Genomic DNA, 18,606 nt, shown 5'->3' on the forward strand with positions numbered 1-18,606 from the left:
TAGGTTCATGTAGAAAAGAAAATAAATTTTGAGCGGAAAGTGACTCTAGTATTCTGATTCATGTTCCTGTCTGTCAAATTTAGCTCTCTCATTTTACATTTGAGGAAACTGGAGTGCAAAGAAGTAATGTGATGGTCTAGTCTAAAATTAAAAGTTTAGGCTGGGAGCGGTGGCTCACACCTGTAATCCCAGCACTTTGGGAGGCCAAGGTGGGCAAATCACTTGAGGTTGGGAGTTCGAGAACAGCCTGGCCAACAAGGTGAAACCCTGTCTCTACTAAATATACAAAAAAATTAGCTGGTCATGGTGGCGCATGCCTGTAGTCCTAGCTACTCGGGTGGCTGAGACATGAGAGTTGCTTGAATCCAGGAGGCAGAGGTTGCAGTGAGCCAAGATTGTACCCCTGCACTCCAGCCTGGGCAGAGAGAGTGAGACTCTGTCTCAAAATAAATAAATAAAATTAAATTAAAATTTTAATGATGAATAAACTTTCCAAGTGATACATACTCTAGTGGCTTAGAACCATTGTGCTGTCATGCCTTTTTCTTTCTTACTTTTTAAGAAAAGAAAGAGACTGTTCTTTAAAGCAGTTTTAGGTTTACATAATAAGTGAACAGAAAGTAGAGTGAGCCTATATAATCCCTTACCCCACCCATATTTCCCCTGTTATTAACATCTTGCATTGGTGTGCATTTTTCCTGGTTACTAACATCTTGCAATGCTATGGTACATTTGTTACAATTGATGAACTAATATTGATACTAAATTATTAACTGAAGTATATAATTTACCTTTTATAATTTCCATTAGGGCCCACACTTTTTATTGTATAGTTCTGTGGGTATTGACAAATGCATAATGTCATGTATCCACGATTACAGTGTCATGCAGAATAGTTTTACTGCCCCCAGAATCCCATCATCCACCTATTTAGCCACCTTCTCATCCCCCTCCTCCCATCCACCTCCTCCCATCCCCTGGCCACCACTGAACTTTTCACTATCTCTATAGTTTTGTCTTTTTCAGAATGTCCTATAGTTGGAATCATACAGTATGTAGCCTTTTTAGACGTGGTTCTTTCACTTAGCAATATATTTAACATTCCTTCATGTCTTTTTCTGGCTGGATACCTCATTTCTTTTTGTCCCTGAATAATACCTCATTGTATGGATGTACCACAGTTTTTTTAGCTGCTTACCTATTGAAAGACATCTTGGTTGCCTCTACTTTTGGGCAAATATGAGTAAAACTACTGTAAACATTTGTGTTCACTTTTTTGTGTAGACATGTTGGAAATAAATGCTTGGTGCTGCAAAGTGAAACCGGCACTCAGGCAAAAGTTTTCTTAGCAAGGCAGTTTATTTTTGCAGAAGGGTGTGTCTCGCAGATGGAGCAATGGCGAGAGCACAGGGAACAAAGGAGAGAAGGGGTTTTTATTTCTAATGTGTAGTCCCTACCTCAGTGTCACTCCCCTGTGGGCTGGGGTTGAACCACACAATTTAAGCTGACTTGATTGGCTACTTGTGAATATTTTTGTTTTTAAATAAGGAAGAGGGAAGGGGAAGGTGAGTTACAGTGTTGGGACGTGTAGTTTCGAAGGGTGGACATGTGGTTTCAAAAGGTGGAATGGGTGCAGAGTGGGTAACCAAGGGAACAGATGTGAGTTATTGATTAGAGCTGACGGGAAGGTTGTTTACAGTAACTAGAGGCAAGGAGGCATGGAGGACAAGAAAGTTGAGTTTGAGAACAAAGAATAAGGAAGTTAACAGGCTGAACCTTTGAAGAGAAATTCATTATATCTTACAATTCCCTGCTTTTAATTTTTATAATCTTTTCTCTTTAAACCTTTTTAACATGTGTTGGCTTTGCTGTTCGACTTGATCCTTTAAAAGGAAAAGCTTACTTGCATAAGGTGGAGGAGAGCTAAGGGAGATTTTAGTAAGTGCTGTTTTTATAAGCATTTGCACTAACCTACAATGCATGGTATGACACAGCACCCAATAAGAATGAGTACAACTATTACGACTGCAAGAGAAGTAAGAATTGAGGCTATGATTTCTTTTCATTTATTGAACCACCTTTTTAGCCATCTTGAAAAAGGGTCGTTGATTCTAGCTAATTCATTGGATAAAGCGGTAAGCCCTTGCAAGACCTTCACTATGTTCTCACTGGGGGCAGTATTGTTTGGGATGAAGGTACAACATTGAGTTTTAATTATAACACAAACTCCACCTTTTTCGGCTAATATCATGTCTAGGGCCATTCTGTTTTTCCAAGCCATCTGGCTAGTAGGACCTAATTGGTCAGCTATTCCTTTGACAGCATCTCTGGTGTAATTAATAAACCGCTGCTGATTATAATAGATGTAATCTATCCAATCTACATTTTTGTTGATAGTTACCTGTGGAGGCAATGATTCAAATCCTGCAGCTATTTGGTCTTGGGCTTTGAATTTATCAGGTACTCCCTGTGAGACTCCAATTGTGTCTAAATAAACTTAAGAGTCAAAAGACCCATAAGGGGCTTCTCTTACTTTTCAGTGTTGTGATTTTTTTTTCTCTGCTTGATGAAATGCCAGGGTGGAAGGGATAGCCACCTGGACAAGAGAGCAAGTGCTGCTCCAGTTACTTGGTGGAGTGCCCAGTAAGGGTCCACCACAATACCACCATATACCTGCTCAAGGATGGCTAAGGGCAGACTGATGGGTAAGCTCTTGGAAGGGCCTAAGCTCACTGCATTCCATTAAGCTTCCCAGGAATGCCAAGTTTTTCCCATGCCGTGAGAGACACAGGTGAAATTGACATTGGGAGACAGAAGCTGGATGGCCTTTGGGGGCTGACCCACAGGGTGTTGGACTTTGGGATAGAGCAGAGAGAGAGCTTGGCATGATTTATTGCCCCTAGCTGTAGAATCTTGGAAGAGAGTTACCATGCAGCCCATGCCCAGCTGACCGGAGCACCATTCGAGTGGAAAGGGGACAATCTGGGCCTCTGGCCGGCTGTGCGCACAAGCATAACAATTGCTTTTGTTTAATGTGCGGACAGAATTTTTGATCCATTTCAACCAGACATTTGTGTCTTGATATCCTATTTTAATTGCTAGAGTTTGACTTAGATCATCTGCTTCTACAATGTTTACTTCAGCATTGTTGTTGGGCAGGGTAGAAGGTTTAGATGGAGAAGGAGGAGGGAGATTAATAAAATGCATTTTAAAGAAGCATATAGGGTTGCATCCATTGGTCTTTACTCTTAAGCCGTAAAAGTGCTCTGAAGGGGGCGTAGGGTTGGTGGAGGTAGGAGTATTAATGGAAATAGTTACTGGGTTACAATGGTGAGACGGACAATTAGAGGGGGTGGTTCCTTTGGTAAAAGTGGAGGTAAGACTTTAGGTTGGTACAGCCCTCTGGGGATGTCCAGCCTGGATCTCTGGTAGTCCAGATGATATCTGCCCATTGGGAACATATCTCTCAATTTGGGGTGTCTTGGTACCCCTGCCATGAGCAAGATGCAGGGTCAGTGGCTTTTCTGGAGGGGCAGAGGTATTTTTCTAAAGTAGAGATTTGTCTTTGTCATTGTTTGTCCTCACAAGGTATAACAAGACAAGCATCAAAGGTAATGATTTGGGGTGAATCTGACCTAGTTACATTGATAACAAGGTGGTCAGCAATAGAATGAGAAAAGAAGAAAGTAATAGAATAGATGAAAAGATGAAAGAGAGTTAAACTTTTTGTAGCTTTAGTTTGAGAGGTTTTTTTCTTTGGATAATGGCCCATGACTCCAGAGGTGGTGGTGTTTTCTTGACTCGGGTGTGACGGGTCCATCCTTTTTTTGCTGTCTGGACTGCGGTTTTAGTGGTTAGAAGTACCAGGTAAGGTCCTTCCCAGGCCAGCTCAAGTTTTTCCTCCTTGATGAGGACGTGATCCCCAGGCTGATACTAATGGACTGAGAACTCCAGGGTTAGCGCCTGTGCTAGGAGACCTTTGGTTTCAAGAAAAAGAGAAAGTAGAGGAGAGACCAAGTATATAATTCCTGAGGAATTGGTCTTTTGTTTTAAATGTGGGAATGTCAGCAGTGGAGTGTAAATAAGGCAATCTATAGAGCATCTCATAAAGGGAAAGGCCTATATCTTTTTGAGGAGCAGTTTGGATTTTCAACAGGGCAATAGGAAGACATTTGGTCCATGGCAACCAAATCTTTATAACTAATTTGGTTAGATGGTTCTTCAAGCTCTGGTTTGTCTTTTTAACCTTCCTTAATGAAGGTAGGTGCCAGGGAGTATGATATTTTCATTTAATGTCTAGGGCTCGGGATAGCTTTTTAATGATATGAGCTGTGAATGGGTTCCATTGTCTGAGTCAATATTTTTTATTAGCCTGAACTTGAGCACTATATTTTTAATTAATGCCTTAACTATATTATTGGCTGTTGCATTTGACCCAGTGAGTGAGGTGATCTATTGTCATTAATAAGTATTTTAGACAACCTGTTAGAGGCATCTCTGTGTGATTAATTTGGGTACTTTGGAATGGTCTTGAGCCTGGACTCCTTTCCCCAAGGGATAATCTCTTTTATAGTTTATCAGTTTTCATATATTTACATATAAAGCAACTATCTATAACCCGTTTTGGCTAGAGTGTAAGTTCCTGAAGACTGCATCACACATGGCCTGGGGTCCTTAATGAGTCCTTTGATGCATGTGGGACAGGACGTGGTCTGGCAATATCTATTTTTATTCTGAGCTCTCTTTAATGCCTATTCTTACTAGCTTTTCTTTCTCAGTGGAAGAGAAAACAGAGATCACAGTAGGAGGAGGAAGGTAAGGAGTTAAGTAGAGAACAGGCATTTCAGAAGAAACGGCAGCCTGTTTGGCTTATCTGATCTGTTAGGTTATTTTCCTGACTCTTAAAAGACAGGCCTTTTTGGTGTCTGGGGACATAGACAATAGCGATTTTCTCTGGCAACTGAAGGTTCTTCAGTACTTGGACGATTAACTCCTTGTGAACAAGGTTTTGACCTTACTATTAATAAGACCTCATTCAGCCTAAAATTTTTCCAAATGTATGAGCCACCCCAAAGGTGTACTTAGAATTGGTATAGATGGTTCCTTCCTGGTTCTGCAAGTACTTTAAGGCTTGGCTGAGTGCAAACAACTCATAAGTTTGGGCAGACCAATTATTGGACAATTTTCTTGACTCTATTTCTTTAAGAGCTTCTCCATCAATTACTGAATACCCACTGTGTCTTTTTCCTTCAATCACTCGGGAGGAACCATCTATAAACAATTGTCGCCCAGTCCTGAAGGGAGTTTCTCCTAAGTTTGGCCGGACCTTTGTATGGTAATCAATTAAATCTAAACATGTGTGCTTTCTTTTTAGATTTAGAATTCTTGTTAAGAAACCTCCTGGGTTAAGCGAATTATCAGTAGTCTAATCATCCTCTTGTTTTAACAGAATAGCCTCATACTCATACACATGTAATACTTTTCCAGTGGTACATTTTAATATAAGTGACTCTAAAGAATCAAAGTTCTTTTCTGGTTTGGGGTAGCCAACAATGACCACATTGAGGGTTTCCTTATAGAAGTCTTTTTTGAAGGTATGCATGATATGTGTTTCCATGGGCTTCTTTGTATTCTTGTAGTATGGGTTCCATCCTGCACTCACCACCATCTTATGGACATCTCCACTTCCAACACTGGCCCAACTACAATAAATGCTGGTGGATATATCAGCTGGGAAGTTATCTACCACTTACTCAGGAAATTAGCTTGGAGTCGCAGCCAAATCCCCGTACCACTTGGCCCCAGCAGAAGTAAGGCAGATGTCCCATAATGTAGCCTGTTTGGGGTTTGGACTGCGGCCCGGTCTGCATTTCTTGCAGAGCCGCCCTTTACATGGTGCCTGAACCCTGGACCAGCTGGGGGGCAGGAGCGTGGGCTCTGCCTGCCGTGGAGGCACACCAAGGGCCGGACAATGCTGATGACATGCTGGGGCAGATCCTTGATGCCGCCCACCCTACAAAAGCCGCCTGGCAACTTAGGTGCATGGAGTCCCTTTAAGAAGGGATACTTAGGCTGGGAGGGAATAGGTTCATAGGATGTTGATTCCCAAGAATCAGAATTGTAAGGAGGAGGAGTAACATGAGTAGGGGAAGGATCTGAAGCAGGATCTAGGATGGCAACAGCTGCCTGAGAGGAAGGGGTTGGGGTCACCGAGCAGGGGAAGACGGTCTAGGGGATCCCATGTGATGGTCTTTAGGCATGGGAACTGGCTTTTCTAACCTTTCATTATCTTTCCAATATTTTAGCATGAGACCTAGGGGGCTATTAGGGGGACTATCTTTGTTGCTGTTTTTATCCTTTTTACTCCTTGTCTTGCTTGGGGTATTTCCCATGTTGGGTCCTAGTTAGGCTGAATCCCTTGTACTAGAGACTTCTTGCCTATTCTTCTCTGGGGGCTTGTTAAGGCTCAATCCTTTGTATCAGTGATTTCTTGCCTATTCTTCCTTGGGGAGCTTGTTAATGCTCAATACCTCGTATTAGAGATTTCTTGCCTATCCTTTAGCCCCACATACTGGAGGTTTCTTGCACCCTTTTTTCACTTCATCTGCTCTGGCCACTACCCTCGCGGGAATATTTCAGGTCCCTTTCAGCATTGATGGCGGGTCAGTATAAACCCCTGACAGGATCCCCAAAGGGCTGCCCTAAGCTGTATGAGGTGACCACGGAACTGCAGATAGGACCCACTCACTCTGCACAGCAGTAGTGCTTAGTACCATTCACACAAGCAGCACTGCAAGTGGTAGTGCTTGTGATCATTTACACACACTTTTAACCTCCAGAATCCCAACCACCAAGGAAATACTTTGTTGCCCCTGTGACGTTCTGACTTTGGTCTGTGCACAGAGTTACCTAGTCGCTGTGGTATGTGAGCCTCCTTTCCCCAAGCTGCCAGCCTGTTTCTTTCCCATGTTGCTGAGAGTCTGGGTTTATTTGTCACACTAGGTGGGCCTCAATTCCTTTATCCCTGAGGCTGCTGCAACAAGGCAGTGGGGCACACCTCTTCACGGGAGAGGGCCAGAGACCTTTCCCAGAGGAGAATGGGAATCCCAGACGAGCCCCCAGATTTGTTGGAGATAAATGCTCAGTGCCAAAAGTTTTCTCAGCAAGGCAATTTACTTCTGCGGAAGGGTGTATCTTGCAGATGGAGCAATGGCAAAAGCACAGGGAACAAAGGAGAGAAGGGGTTTTTATCTCTAATGCATAGTCCCTACCTCTGTGTCACTCCCCAGTGGGCTGGGTTCGGACTACACAATCTAAGCTGACCCAATTGGCTACTTGTGAATTTTTTTTTCCAAATAAGAAAAGGGGAAGGTAAGTTACAGTGGTGGGACGTGTGGTTTCGAAGGGTGACATGTGGTTTCTAATGGGTGGAATGGGTGCAGAGTGTTTAACCAAGGGAACAGATGTGAGCTATTGATAAGAGCTGATGGGAAGGTTGTTTTTTGTTTTTTGTTTTTTTTTTTACAGTAACTAGAGGCAAGGAGGCATGGAGAACAAGAAAGTTGAGTTTGAGAACAAAAAACAAGGAAGTTAACAAGTTAACAGGCTGAACCTTTGAAGAGAAATTCAGAAAAATTCATTGTATTTTACAGACATAAGTTTTCAACTTGCTTGTGTAAATATCTATGAGTGTGATTGCTGGGATTGTGTGGTAAGACTACATTTAGCTTTGCAGGAAACTGCTGATGTGTCTTCCAGAATGGCTATACTATTTTACGTTTCTGCAAACAATGAGTGAGAGTTCCTGTTGCTTCACATCCTCACCAGCTTTTGGTGTTGTCAGTGTTTGGAATTTTAGCCATTCTGTTCCAGTGGATGTATAATGGTATGGCATTGTTATAATTTACAATTCCCTAATGACATATGATGTTGAGCATCTTTTCATATGCTTATTTGCTACCTGTATATCTTCTTTTGTAAGGTATCAGTTCAGATTTTTTGTACACTTTTTAATTCATTTGTTTTATTATTGAGTTTTAAGAGTTCTTTGTATATTTGGATACTAGCCCTTTATCAGATATGTGTATATTGCAAATCTTTTCTCCCAGTCTATGGCTTGTCTTTTCATCCTGTTTCATAGTGTCTTTCTTTCAAAGAGCAGAAGTTTTTAATTTTAATGAAGCCCACCTTTCCGTTTTTTTGTTTTTTTTTTATGGACGGTGCTTTTGGTGTTGTATCTAAAAAGTCCTCATCAAACCAAAGGTTACTTAGATTTTTCCTGTTATCTTTTAGAAGTTTTATAGTTTTGCATTTTACTGTAGGTCTGTGGTGCAGTTTGAGCTAATTTTTTAATTTTTGTGAATTTTTGTGCATTTTGAGTTAATTTTTGTGTAAGTTGATGTCTGTTTATTTGCATGTAGATGTTCACTTATTCTAGTACCATTTTTCGGAAAAAGACTGCCATTCCTTTTTGATGTCCTCTTTCAATGATGCACATGTTTTTTTGAGACAGAGTCTCACTTTTGCCTTGGCTGGAGTGCAGTGGCTTGATCACAGCTGACTGTAGCCTCAACCTCCCGGGCTCAATCAGTCCTGCCATCTCAGCCTCCCAGGTAGCTGGTATTATAGGTGTGGACCAGGGTTTCACCATGTTGCCCAGGCTGGTCTTGAACTTTTGGGTTCAAGCAGCACACCCACCTTGGCCTCCCAAAGCACTGGGATTACAGGCATGAACCACCATACCTGGCCTCAGTGGCACAGTTTTGAGGGTGAATTATGATAACTAAAATTGAAGAAGAAACCTGAGATTGTTGTAATTAATAATTTGACTTCATATTATGCCTTTAAAAATAGCTTAGGAGGAAGTAACATGTTGAGTAAGAGCCTGGGCTCTGGGATAAATTCCGAATTTGCTATTTTCTTGCTGTGACATTGGACAAGTTACTGAACTGTGCCTCAGTTTCCTTGTACATAAATGTATTTTTAGGTTAAGTGAACAATATTTAATATAAATTGTTTAGTACAGTATCTTGCATATGTTATAGCTATGGAAGATTATTAGTAATAAAGACTTCTTTAGATGTTTTATATACTTTTTATTCATCAGTTCCTATTATTTTATTCTCTATAGCGTATTACAGGAAAATATAATAGTGTTAACCTATGGACTGTTTCTGTAGTTATTGATGCCATCTGGCAGAAGCAGATTTACATAAGGGAGTTTAATGACTGACCTAGAATAGCCATCATAAAAAGCATAAAATGTAAAAAGCGGAGTTCTAAATGCATGCTTATATGCTCAGTATTTTCTGAAACCACTAAATACCGTTAAATACCTCAAGACTAAAGGTTTGATGTGTAAGATGGTAAAAAAGAGCTGTAGTGCTTTGTTTTTATTTTTTATTTACTTGTTTTTTTGAGATAGGGTCTCTCCCTGTCACCCAGTCTGGAGTTCACTTTATAAAACATATTTCCTTCCTTTGCATATGATGTATTACACACTACCTGCTTGCTTAATATATTTAGAATTGTTTCTTATTTTAGATTTTATCTCTTCAGTAAGAATACAAGTTCTTTAGGATAAAGTGTCTTCAGTTTTTCAGTCTGTCACCATTTCTGGATGGAGAAGCTCATGTTTCTTAATTGCTTAAGAAGTTAAGCAATTTGGATAATTGGATAAGCTATTACTTTTAAATTATTGCTTTATTTTATCTTGCCATTTGATTCTTCTAGAGTGGGTAGAGGGACCATTTACAATATAATAGTGAAATGTGTATCTGTTTTTAAAGTTAGAACTGGATGGCCAGTAAGATAAACAAGGGTCCTTTAGGGCAATACCTTGAGTAAAATAGCAAAGCAATTTTTTTGTTTGTTTCAAGTAATTGCTAGTGAATAAGGAGTATTTCTATACTTCTGTAGTATCTAGCATTTTTCTTTTTGTTAGGAAACAAGATGATAATTGTTTAATGCAGTGATAGGAACTGCTGTTCTGCTGAGTTATCACAAACTTTGGGTTTTGTCAGTTAAAACAAATTTTGAGTGTTAGGTTTTGTTTTTTAACAGGTGTTGACATTAATTTTATTTCTATGTTTGGGAACTTGTAAATTTGTCTGACATTGATTCTAAAACTTTTATTGTAGCATAATATTATTTTGATCTCTGTGTATCCAGGCTTTTTTCCTAAAACTGCTAGATGGCCTAATAGATCTGCTTTTTTTTTTTTTTTTTTTTTTTTTTGAGACAGAGTCTTACTCTGTCACCCAGGCTGGAGTGCAGTGGTGTGATCTTGGCTCACCGCAACTTCTGCCTCCTGGGTTCAAGCAATTCTCCTGCCTCAGCCTCCTGATTAGCTGGGATTTCAGGTGCCCGCCACCATGCCCACCTAATTTTTGTATTTTTAGTAGATACGGGGTTTTGCCATGTTGGCCCAGCTGGTCTTGAACTCCTGACCTCAAGTGATCTGCCCACCTTGGCTTCCCAAAGTGCTGGTATTACAGGCATGAGCCACTGCCCAGCCAGATTTGCTTTTTAAATTAAATTTTTGTCTCCGGGTCATTTAGTAATTAAGTTAGTCATGGTACCCCCTTCTCTTAGATACTTTAATTGGCAATACTCTGGGGGTATCGCAAAAACAAAACATGATCAGAATTAGTTTAACAACATAATGGCTGGGCGCGGTGGCTCAAGCCTGTAATCCCAGCACTTTGGGAGGCCAAGGCGGGCGGATCACGAGGTCAGGAGATCGAGACCATCCTGGCTAACACAGTGAAACCCCGTCTCTACTAAAAATACAAAAAAAAATTAGCCGGGTGTGTTGGCGGGCGCCTGTAGTCCCAGCTACTGGGGAGGCTGAGGCAGGAGAATGGCGTGAACCCGGGAGGCGGAGCTTGCAGTGAGCCGAGATCGCGCCACTGCACTCCAGCCTGGGGCACAGAGCAAGACTCCGTCTCAAAAAAAAAAAAAAAAAAAAAAGTTTAACAACATAAATATTCTTAATGAGGATATCTTCTGAATTATCATAATAAAGTAGTGTTTGTGTTTTTCTGTTACATAAAAAAATCGAGGACTTTCTTTGGTAAGTTGTACTTCATACCAGTTTTAGTCATTTAGCACATTAGAGAGTACCAGTGAGCTATACATTATGTAGACTACAGATATGTTAAAAAGTACATTCTATTCATGATAAAACTAAAAAATAGGAATAGAAGGAAACTTCCTCCATCTGATAACATCTATGAAAATACCTGGAGCTAATACATAGTTAATGGCAAGATATTGGATGCTTTCTACCTAATATTAGGAGCAACATAAGGATGTCCTCTGCTGCCACTTTTTTTTAACATTGTACTAGAGTTTCTAGCCAGAGCAATTAGGCAGGAAAAGAAATAAAAGGCATCAGAGTGATAAGAAAGAAGTATAGCTATCTGTATTTGCAGATATTTATAGAAACATCCTAAGAAATTTGCTAAAAATCTATTAGAGTTAATAAATGAGTTCAGCAAAGTTGAACTCATTTTATGTAGGATCAATGTATAAAAATCAACTATGTTTCTATACAGTAGAAATGAGCAAACTGAAACTGAAATTAAGGAAACAGTTCCACTTATAATGCCATCTAAAGGAAGAAAATACTTATGAATACATTTAACAGAAGTATAAAACGTATAATCTGGAAATTACAAAACATTGTTGAAAGAAATTAATGAATACCTAAAAAAAAGGATGGACATCCTATGTACATGAATTGGAAGACTTAATATTGTTTAAATAATAGTGCTCTCCTAGTTGATATACAGATCCAATGGTTTACCAAAATTCCAGTTGCCTTTTGCAGAAGTCAAAGTTCCAATTGCCCTTTGCAGAAATTGATAAACTGATCCTAAAATTCATATGGAAATACAAGGGATCCTGTATTAGTTTCCGAGGGTTGCAGTAACAAAGTACCAAAACTAGGTGGCTTGAAACAACCAAAATTTTTCTCACAGTTTAGAAGCTGGAGGTCCAAAATCAAGGTGTTGGCTCTGACTGCTCTAGGGAATTATCCCCGCTTGCTGCTTCTAGCGTTTGCTAGCAATCCCTGACATTTCTTGGCTTGTAGATCACTAAAGTCACGTAGATGTCGTCTGTGTGTCTTCGTACTATTTTCTCCTTGTGTATGTTTGTCTGTGTGTCCAAAATTCTTTTTGTAAGGACACCAGTCATATTGGATTAGGGCCTGTGGGAATGACCTCATTTTAATTTTTTTTTTTTTTTTTGAGATGAGTCTCACTCTTTTGCCCAGGCTGGAGTGCAGTGGCACGATCTCGGCTCACTGCAACCTCTGCCTCCTGGGTTCAAGCAATTCTCCCACCTCAGCCACCCGAGTAGCTGGGATTACAGGTGCCTGCCACCATGCCTGGCTAATTTTTTGTAGTTTTAGTAGAGATGAGGTTTCACTATATTGTGGTCATGAGCTCCTGACCTCAAGTGATCTGCCCTCCTCGGCCTCCCCAAAATGCTGGGATTGCAGGCATGAGTTACCTCCACCTCTCCTGGCCCTCATTTTAATTTGATTACCTTTGTGAAGACCCTATTTCTAAATAAGGTCACATTCTGAGGTACTTTGTGATTAGGAGTTTAACATACCTTTTTTGGGGTACCCAGTTCAACCCATAACAGACTCTGAATAGCCCCTCAAAAATTGAAAAATAAAGAATAAAGTTAGAGGAATCACATTTCTCAATTTAAAAATTTACATCAATCAAGACAGTGTGGCGCATGGATATAGATTTCATGGAGTATGATCGTTAGTCTAAAAATAAGCCCCTACCTTTATGATCAATTGGTTTTGACAAGGATACAAAGATAATTAAATGGTGAAATATTTTTTTTCCCCCACAAATGGTCTCAGACAGCTGGATATTTGCATGCAAATGAATGAAGTTTAACTCCTACCTCATACCATCTACAAAAATTATGTCAAAATGGATTAAAGACCTAAATGCTAGAGCTAAAACAACTAGGAGCTAAAACTCCTAGGAGAAAACATAGGAGTAAGTTTTTCTGACCTTGGGTAGGCAGTGGCTTCTTAGATATGGTACCAAGCACACAAGCAACAAAAGAAAAAATGGATACCTTGAACATTATCAAAAATAAAACCATTCGTGCTTCAAAACACCATCAAGAAAGAGATAACAGAAAGGGAAAATGCTTGCAAATTATATCTGATAAAGGACTTGTATGCAGAATACAAGAAGAACTCTTACAGTTCAATAATTTAAAAAGTCCAATTGAAAATTTGGCACAGGTTCTGAATAGACAGAACCTACGTATATCTACTTATACAAGGAAGATATATACAATGGTTGATAAGTGCATGTATTAGTCTATTCTTACACTGCTACAAAGAACTATCTGAGACTGGGTAATTTATGAAGAAAAGAGGTTAAATTGACTCACAGTTCCAAAGGCTGTATTGGAAGCATGGGTGGGAGGCCTTAGGAAACTTAAATCATGGTGGAAAGTGAAAGGGGAAGCAAGCACGTCTTACCATGGTGGAGCAAGAGAGAGAGAGAGCGAGAGCGAGCGAGCGTGTGAAGGGGGAAGTGCCACACACTTTCAAACAACTAGATCTCGTGAGAACTCACTATCACAAGAACAGCAAGGGGGAAGTCTGTCCCCATGATTCCGTCAACTCCCACCAGGCCCCTCCTCCAATACATGAGGATTACAATTTGAGATGAGATTTGGGTGGGGACACAGAGCAAAACCATATCAATGCACAAAAAGGTGCTCAACATCATTAGCCATTATGGAAATAAAAATCAAAGTCATGAGATACCAATTCAGACTCATTAGGATGGCTAGAATAAAAAAGTCAGATTATAACCAGTGTTTGTTAGGATATGGAGAAATTGGAACCCTCATACACTGCTGTGGGAATGTAAAATGGTACAGCCGCTTTGGAAAACAATCTGGTAGTTCTTAAAATACACACATAGAGTTACCATATAATCTAGCAATTCTATGCCTAGTTATATATACCCATATGTTCGTATATACACATGTTCATAGCATTATTCATAATAGCTAAAATTAGAAAAACAACCCAAACATCTATCAATTGGTGAATGGAGAAATCAAATACGGGATTTCCATAAATGGATTATTACTGAGGAACCAAAAGTAATGGACCAAAGCATACTACAACATGGATGAACCTGGAAAACATTCTAAGTAAAAGAAGCCAAGCACAAAAGACCAAGTATCATGTGATTCCACCTGTATAAATGTCCAGAATAGGCAAAGCTGTAGACAGAAAGTAGGTTACTGTTTCCTTAGGGCTGGAATGGAAGGATTGGGGGATGACACCTAAGAGGTACAGTGTTTCTTTTTGGGGTAATGAAATTGATTGGGGTGATGGTTGCACAAGCCTGTGAAAGTACTAAAAATCGTTCAGTGTGCACTTTAGTTGGGTGAATTATTTGTTATGTGAATTATAACTTAATGAAGCTGCTTTAAAAAGTACATTCAATTATTACAAGGATAAGGGACCCTATGTTCTAGGGAAATGTACATATTGGAATATTTAACTAACATGAGATGTTATCAAGTAGAATATATATGCTGCCAAATGGATGGTGTAGATCAGTGCTGTTCAGAAAGTATATTGCAAGCCACGTATATAATAAAATTTTTCTAATAGCCACATTTTTATTTTTTAGAAAAGGGGTTTCACTATTTTGCCCCGGCTGGACTTGAACTCTTGGGCGCCAGTGATCCTCCTGCTTCAGTCTTCTGAGTAGCTGGGACTACAGGAACATGCCACCGCTCCTGCCTTCTAATAGCCACTTCTTAAAAACTTAAATGGATGAAATTAAATTTTTTTTTTTTTCGAGACGGAGTCTCACTCTGTTGCTCAGGCTGGAGTGCAGTGGCATGATCTCGGCTCACTGCAATCTCCGCCGCCTGGGTTCAAGCGATTCTCCTGCCTTGGCCTCCTGAGTAGCTGGGACTACAGGTGTCTGCCACTACCCTTGGCTAATTTTTGTATTTTTAGTAGAGACAGGGTTTCACCATATTGGCCAGGCTGGTATTGAACTCCTAACCTTGTGATCCACCTGCCTCGGCCTCCCAAAGTGTTGGGATTACAGGCGTGAGCCACCGCGCCCAGCCTGAAGTTAATTTTAATAATATATTTTATTTACCCCAATATATAAAAATATTAACATTTCAGTATGTAGTCCTTATAAAAATCATTATTGAGATGTTTTACATCCTTCAAAAAAAATTAAGTCCTTAAAATCTGTTACGCATTTCAGAACGTTTCGATTCAAACTTTGCCACTTTCAGGTGTTCAATGGCCTCATGTAGTGACTAGGACACCATAAGTAGAGACATTAAGTGTTAATCCAGAGGGAGGAGTAATCATTGTAGTCTGGAATGATTACGAAAAGTCACAGAACTTGAGTTATTTTGCTCATTCATTCACTGATTTCAGTCATTTATCCAACAAATATTTGAGCTCTTACTGTTTATAAAAAACTAGCAAAAAATGCAGGTATGTCTTATCTCCTCATGGACAGTGCATTAAGCAGCTAAGTATATACTTACTTAGGGCTGGTTGCTTAAGAAGTAGTGGAAAGAGTATAGGCTTAGATTTAAATATTCCCTGTGAAACAGAGGATGATGATAACTGCGTTGTGGGATTGGTGGGAGTAAGTAAAATCGGTATGTCACACGCCTAACACTGTGCTTGTTGTTAAGTGTTTTCTCCTTCTCTACTCCTGCTTCACCCTCTGTCCCTCCACTTCCTTGCTGAATACATGAGGTGGGCCATGGGAAGAAAAGGCTTAGGAAGTAGCAGAGTCCTGGCTACCCAAGGACTTGAGAATGAGTTCTTACCCTCGTTTCTTATCCTCAGCCACCTTTCACGGGCCTTTCCAGGGCCCTGCTTCCTGGACCCAGACTCAAGTTTGTATTATTAGTACTAAAGCCTATTAACCAGTATTAAAGGGGTTTTGGCAGGCTAATTTAGGAATATAATTATTGCTTTTTCTAGAGATTTTTATCTATGTTTCATTCCACACAATTATTTTATTAATGAAAATTTGAAATGCTGTCTGCTAAATTAGCTTGCCTCTTAGGTAAGAATGTGTTTTAGAAATATTTCAAGAGGTGTTGATATAAAAATTATTTTATACCTTTTTTGAAATTCCAGACCTACCATTAAATACTTAGCACTTTGGTCCATGTAATTTTTATGTTGTACGATATCTTGGAATTTTAACATACTCTTTTACAGTAAGACTTTTTAGGTCTAGTTACATTATGTTTGAGACAATAATAGATGAGTTTGTTGGGAACAGTTATCATGTATTGAACAGTTTGGAACAGTTTTTATAGTGTATTGAACACTGGATTTAGATTGGGCAGATCTTGGTTTTCCATTTGTTAGCTATGTGGTTGTAAGTACATTTGTTCACTGGTTTTTGATTCATACAGAAGATATAGTTTGACTAATATGGTCAGGACGTTATTGTGTGTTTACTTATTTAAAAATTGTGATTAAGTGCTTTGAAGGAAAAGAACTGGTTACTGGGAATATAATAACAGGTGAAAACTGTTTTAGATTGGATTGTCCTAGAGAAGGCATCTCTGAAGAAGTGAGGTTTAAGCTGAGACATAAAGGATAAAAAGGAAGGGATTAGGGATGGGGGTGGTAAAAGAACATTGTAAGGAAAGGGAACATCATGTGAAAAAGTCCTGAGGTGGCAAAATGCTTTGTGTATTCAATAAATTGAAAGAAGCCTAGCGTGACTGAAGGATTGTGAGCAAGGGAATAATGGCATGATATGAGAATGAAACTAGATCTTAACAGGGTTTTGTAAAAGATGCTGAAGTCTTTAAAGAGTTTTAATCAGGGGAATGAGACACAAATGTAACTCCAAAGTGGGGAGTTGAATATAGGAGTCTCTAAAGGTTGAAAAAGTAGTCTGGTCTACAGAAATACATTTGAGAACCAACAGCTCTCAAATGGTAATAATTTGGATAAATACCATGTATTTAAAGACATGGGAATGCATGAGATAATCTGGGGAGAGTATGGAGACAGAAGATAGAAGAGAAAGGGAGTCTAGGACCAACCCTAGAAGAACCCCAACGTTTAGAAGCTGTAGGGAAGGAACTAGCATAGGAGGACCTCAAGTGAGCAGAGTTTTTTGGATGACCGAGGAAATATAATGGTTCCGAAATAGCAATAGGGAACAAGGAGGATGTGATTTTGTTTTCCAACTAGATATAAACCTTTATTTCACAACTTTGTCATAATTCACCTTCTAAAAGACAGATGGGGGACACAGCTGAAAACACTGGGAGGCCAGATGCTGGTGTCTTTCAAGCCAGAGCATAGCCATGGTCACTCTAGGGCGCATGTGTTCCTGTGGCTCTCAGGCGTCACGGACCAGATACACCAGTACTGTCCAATCCCAGTTTTACTTAGAGCCACCTCCTTTTTTGGGGGCCATTAGTCCTCATTTCATGCCAGATTTTCACTAGAGGCTCCCTGTTCTTCCAAAACAGTTTATGACCATAAGTAACATACCGTATTCCAAAGAGAGCTCTCCCAGGATGCACTGCATGATCAAAAAATTTCCATCCCATGAACATTCCTGCTGTATCCATGGCCATAATGGCTTTTAGGGCAGTCTCTGCTATGAATGTGAACATCTGAAGGGAAATAATGGCAAGCCTCCCTTCTGGGATCTTAGTGCAGACAGCTGCAAGGACCATCATGATGGTGCCAGATGCACCAAGTGATGGTCCCTATCTTCCTGTGGCAACTTTACACACATAACTGACACAATTGGAAATAACACCTGCAGATAATAACACTGCTCTTGATCCAGAATGTTCAGTGTGCTGGAGGCGAAGCTTCACAAAACATAGATATTTGCTGCCATGTGAAATAAGGAGAAATGACTGAATGTTGACAGCAACATTGGAAAAGGAAGGGCTTTTGAGGCTGGATTAGATGTGAAATATCTGATCATTGTCCGCTGCAGAGAAGGTACTCTCTATAAACAGAATACAAAGACATTCATTTGCAGCTGTGATAACCTGTCACAGTCTGGTGGCCATCGCTTAGGTTATTCCACCACTTGTTAATCTCCTTTCTGAAGTCTCCTTTTTGTGGTCTTATGCTATCCCAACCGTCAGTTTTTATATCATCAAAATAACACTGGACCCTGGATTTCAGTGATTCATATTGCCAAATAGCAGCTGATCCAAATGCACAGCCTGTAAACCCAACAGTAAAAAAAATACAGGTTTTATGAGAGTCCCTATAGGATACAGAGAAGGATAAAAGGCCGTTTCTCCCACAGGAGGAATCAAAGCACTTCTCTTGTATGCTTCACCACTTGTGCCTGTGTCTGATCTTTGAGGTTCAGCCTTCCTGGGTGCTTTTCTGAATCCACATTTTTGCTGAAGAAGCCAAACCTGCGTCTGAGCAGCCGTGGTGGGGCTAGGGCCGCAGTGAGTTCCTTGCAGCTGCGGCCGCCCACTGGTAGAGACCACGCCTGGTCGCTGCCCCAGCCTCTCTTTGCCCAGCCTCACCATGCCATCTTC

At 40.1% G+C, this 18,606-nt stretch overlaps 1 protein-coding gene and 1 pseudogene across 2 annotated transcripts in view; one reads left to right on the forward strand and one right to left on the reverse strand.

The window, feature by feature from the left end:
- The window catches only part of GSK3B (glycogen synthase kinase 3 beta), a 244,748-nt gene that overhangs the window by 46,934 nt on the left and 179,208 nt on the right, over positions 1-18,606 (forward strand). The gene's annotated exons all lie outside the window — the stretch shown is intronic.
- On the reverse strand, positions 17,472-18,602 carry LOC100607227 (annotated as a pseudogene).

The sequence above is a fragment of the Nomascus leucogenys genome, chromosome 21 (assembly GCF_006542625.1).
Source record: "Nomascus leucogenys isolate Asia chromosome 21, Asia_NLE_v1, whole genome shotgun sequence".
Lineage (NCBI taxonomy): Eukaryota > Metazoa > Chordata > Mammalia > Primates > Hylobatidae > Nomascus > Nomascus leucogenys.